Genomic DNA, 4896 nt, shown 5'->3' with positions numbered 1-4896 from the left:
CCACATTTATACACTAAACATTCCTGCAATTGTGTGTATTCAGCTTGTTCATTGTCAACACTAGTGCTAGCCACAGAAATAGAATAGATATAGAAAGCTCATAGAGCGCTTAAAATGGCACCGTCGCAACTTGCTAGCCGCCATCTTTGTTAGCGCATGGTATTCACCGCTGGAGCTTTCTCAAGTTGATATACGTGCTACAAATAGTTTACAAAATGCCTTATTGTGCAGCTATAAACTGCACAAATCGCCACAAAAAGGGCTGAGGGAAAACTTTTTCAGGGATGGTCGAGCATTTTCAGGGGTTGTCGAACATTTTCAGGGGTTGTCAGGCATTGTAGAGTATAGCTACTTTCAGGCATTGTCGATAATTTCCAGGCATTGTCTAGGATTTCCAGGCATTGTCGCTCAATATCAGTGGTTGGCAGGTTTGGTAGTCATTATGGAACATTTTCAGGCATTGTCGAACATTTTCAGGGGTTGTGGAGCATTTTCAGGGGTTGTCAAGCATTGCAGAGTAGCTACTTTCAGGCATTGCCTAGGATTTCCAGGCATTGTCGATCATTATCAGTGGTTGACAGGTTTGTTAGGCATTATAGAACATTTTCAGGCATTGTCGAACATTTTCAGGGGTTGTCGAGCATTTTCAGGGGTTGTCAGGCATTGTAGAGTAGCTACTTTCAGAGATTGTTGGGAATTTCCAGGCATTGTCCAGGATTTCCAGGCATTTTCGATCATTATCAGTGGTTGACAGGTTTGGTACCGTAGTCATTATGGAACATTTTCAGGCATTGTCGAGCATTTTCAGGGATTGTCGAGCATTTTCAGGGGTTGTCAGGCATTGTAGAGTATATAAGCTACTTTCAGGCATTGTCGATAAATTCCAGGCATTGTCTAGGATTTCCAGGCATTGTCGATCATTATTAGTGGTTGACGGGTTTGTTAGGCATTATGGAACATTATCAGGCATTGTCGAACATTTTCAGGGGATGTCAGGCATTGTAGAGTAGCTACTTTCAGGCATTGTCTAGGATTTCCAGGCATTGTCGATCATTATCAGTGGTTGACAGGTTTGTTAGGCATTATAGAACATTTTCAGGCATTGTCGAACATTTTCAGGGGATGTCGAGCATTTTCAGGGGTTGTCAAGCATTGCAGAGTAGCTACTTTCAGGCATTGTCTAGGATTTCCAGGCATTGTCGATCATTATCAGTGGTTGACAGGTTTGTTAGGCATTATAGAACATTTTCAGGCATTGTCGAACATTTTCAGGGGTTGCCGAGCATTTTCAGGGGTTGTCAGGCATTGTAGAGTAGCTCCTTTCAGGCATTGTTGGGAATTTTCAGGCATTGTCAATCATTATGAATAGTTGACAGGCTTGTTGTTAGGCATTGTCAGAAATTTTCAAGCATTGTCGAACATTTTTAGGTGTCAGGGGTTCTCAGACATTGTAAAGTACCTTAGATTCTTTCTGGCAGGCATTGTCGGCAGTGGCGTAGCTAGGTAATGTGCCGCCCGGGGCGGATTCAGGTTTTGCCGCTCCTTCAAGAAAAAGCATGCAAAACCAGCCCGGATTTAAGGGGGCAGAGGGTGCAGGTACCCTGGACCCCCCGAATTTTAAAGGGCCCCCATACGTGAAAAAAGTGTGATTTTGAGTTATTTTTTTTTTAGGTTTGTAGTTTCTGAAAAATGCTGTGCAGTGGTGGATTAATGCTACTGTAGACGTCGAGGGGGTGTTTCGCGAAAAATTTTTTGAACGGGGGCCCTCCGATCAAAAAGTGCCCCGGGCCCCCATCAGCTAAATCCGGCCCTGTGTGAAAATGAATTGCGTTTTTTTATCAGATTATAATCAAAATCAAAAATCGTTGTCTGAAAGTGCCGCCCCCAGACGTGCCGCCGGGGCGGTCCGCCCCTCCCGCCCCCCCTGAAAATGTTCGACCATCCCTGAAAATGTTCGACAATGCCTGAAAATGTTCTATAATGACTAAAAAATCTGTCAACCACTGATAATGATCGACAATGCCTGGAAATTCCCAACAATGCCTGAAAGTAGCTACTCTACAATGCCTGACAACCCCTGAAAATGCTCGACAACCCCTGAAAATGTTCGACAATGCCTGATAATTTTCTATAATGCCTAACAAACCCGTCAACCACTGATAATGATCGACAATGCCTGGAAATCTTAGACAATGCCTGAAAGTAGCTACTCTGCAATGCTTGACAACCCCTGAAAATGCTCCACAACCCCTGAAAATGTTCGACAATGCCTGAAAATGTTCCATAATGACTACCAAACCTGCCAACCACTGATATTGAGCGACAATGCCTGGAAATCCTAGACAATGCCTGGAAATTATCGACAATGCCTGAAAGTAGCTACGTACCGTTCTCTACAATGCCTGACAACCCCTCAAAATGCTCGACAACCCCTGAATATGTTTGATAATGCTTGAAAATGTTCGACAATGCCTCACAAGCCTGTCAACCACTGATAATGATCGACAATGCCTGGAAATTCCCAACAATTCCTGAAAGTAGTTAGACTACTCTACAATACCTGACAACCCCTGAAAATGCTTGACAACCCCTGAAAATGCTCCACAACCCCCCAAAAAGCTGACAATGCCTGACAATACCTGATAATGCCCGACAATGCCTGACAATGGGTATTTAGAGGTACCGGTTGAATAGGCTTTCACGATTGGTTGTGCTAACAAAGATGGCGGCATCGCGGTGTGTGGAGCGTGAATGGGAATGAGCCTTCTATATCTATTCTATTTCTGTGGTGCTAGCCAGTGGGTGAAACCTAATTCGTACCCTGAAAAGATCGAGAGAAAAAATTAAAAAAGCCGAAGTCGCTGATCGCAGTTTCCGTTTTTCCGCAAACATTTTAAAATTTCCGGTAATGATCCTAAGAGTTTTTGTTTGTTTGGGGAAACTCCGATCAGCGACTTCGGCTTTTTTTAAATTTTTTCTCTCGATCTTTTCAGGGTACAAATTGAGGGTAGGAATTGTTCAGGGTACGAATTTGGGTGCATCCCTAGCCAGTAACTGAAAAAGAAAACAACAATGTATATACCGGTATGAAGGAACATTTTTTGTTAATGCACTTGGTGCAGACTTGGTGAATTATACATGGGACGTTCTAAAAGCGCATGTAGCTGGGAATCACTATACCAGCAGGCAGCATACTGCATACATATTGTAAACTTATGGAAAACAATTTCTCAAGGATGCAACTTCATTACTGATGTACGGTACTTTATAACAATCATGTAGTAATATATATAATTGTTAGCTTAAAATTACCTCAAGAACTTGCCGCTTCCTAGCAGCCGATCGCATGGATGAAGTGGAATTTTGTTGTGGAGTTGTCTCTCCACTGGAATATGAGTCCAACGGTTGCAAAGTTGTTGAAATGTTTTTGTTTGGAAAAATTAAAGGGCATGCATTAAGATTTAAATTGAGACGTGTGGCATGACCCATGTCAAATTGAAAAAGATTTTGAAAATCTGTTTCCTTGAAATGGAGTCGACATATTGTGCTGGACTCTGTTGATCCTGGCCAGTGGCCACACTCTTGTGGTGTTTACAGACTTGTTCCATTTCTTTTTATGGTACGATTTTTTGGAAAATGGAACAAAGAAATTTTAAGAACTGCCAGATGAACAGTTATATACGGTACAAGTACAACACACCGATTTGGCATGATGAGTACCAAATTGTAACAGGTTTAGCTTAGTTTACTCACACAGCACTGGGGAAGAGTGCATATTGAGATATAGGCCTACTTGTCTAGCCAATACACAATCACAAATTGAAATACATTAGTAAATACTGAGACTGGTAGGTAGGCCTATCGTGCACACAGCACAGGATGCAGCACTGACTAATCATGAAATAAAAAATAAATGCAAATCTCTGCAACCCTTGACTGTCTGAACCTCTTGCTGATAAATACCATCAAAACTATGCAAACACTGCAAGGTCTAGCCCAAAATGTTTAGGTTAAACGTCCAATAAAAAGTTTAGTGTAGTCTGTAAAATGATGTAAGCTAGCACCAAGGCTACAATAAACTAAATTTGAACTTCAATTGTAACTTGGAATAATCTTATCCACTGCTGCAAACGCATGTCACATCCCAGACTCAAAGTCTCAAACAAGTAAAATATTTCCCCAGTTCAGGCCCCAGCAGTACGGTACTCTCATGACGTCACCCGAGAATTTTTTTTGTTTCGACAACAGTTGATGCGATGTGTGTTCGCATTGCAAAACCAAAGCTTTGTTTTAAGATTACGTGAGAACAAATGAGTATTTTTTCATAAAAACAAGTGCAACGTGTTTTTGAATATCCCCTTTATGTACTTCAACTCTCAATTTGCATTTGAAAATGGACTTGTCTGCCCCTTTAAGCTTTTAACCATTTTTCTACGCGCACTAGCTCCAACACTGTAACCTATTTGCGTTCAAGCAAAAATTACAACAACTCCTACCAAAAACCAATCACCACGCTGCTGCATTCACGCAAACAAAATTTCCATCAAACTTTGCGTTATTTTCTTTGTCGACAAGTTTTCTTTCAAGTCGTTCAGGAACCGTGACCTCAGGCCCAAGCCCTTTTTAAATACGCCACACAAGGGTGAACCATATTATACCAACTGGCCCATATTACCCTACTATCCCCTATAGGCTATAAACAAAGCAATAATTGGCTACACGCTGATGAGAGCCAGTAAATGTGATCTGAAAGGCAGTTGAAACATTGTCAATTAGCCTAATTACCCGTTAGCTCAATGGTACGCGCCCGGCTCAAGATCACGCGGCGCGAGTTCGACTCTAGGGGTGAGCGCTTGAGCAACGCATTTTCAGGACTGCTCTCCATTCAGCGGCATC

Source organism: Aplidium turbinatum, chromosome 12 (assembly GCF_918807975.1).
Source record: "Aplidium turbinatum chromosome 12, kaAplTurb1.1, whole genome shotgun sequence".
NCBI lineage: Eukaryota > Metazoa > Chordata > Ascidiacea > Aplousobranchia > Polyclinidae > Aplidium > Aplidium turbinatum.
The sequence above is the reverse complement of the archived record's forward strand: the minus strand, read 5'-3'. Positions refer to the sequence as shown.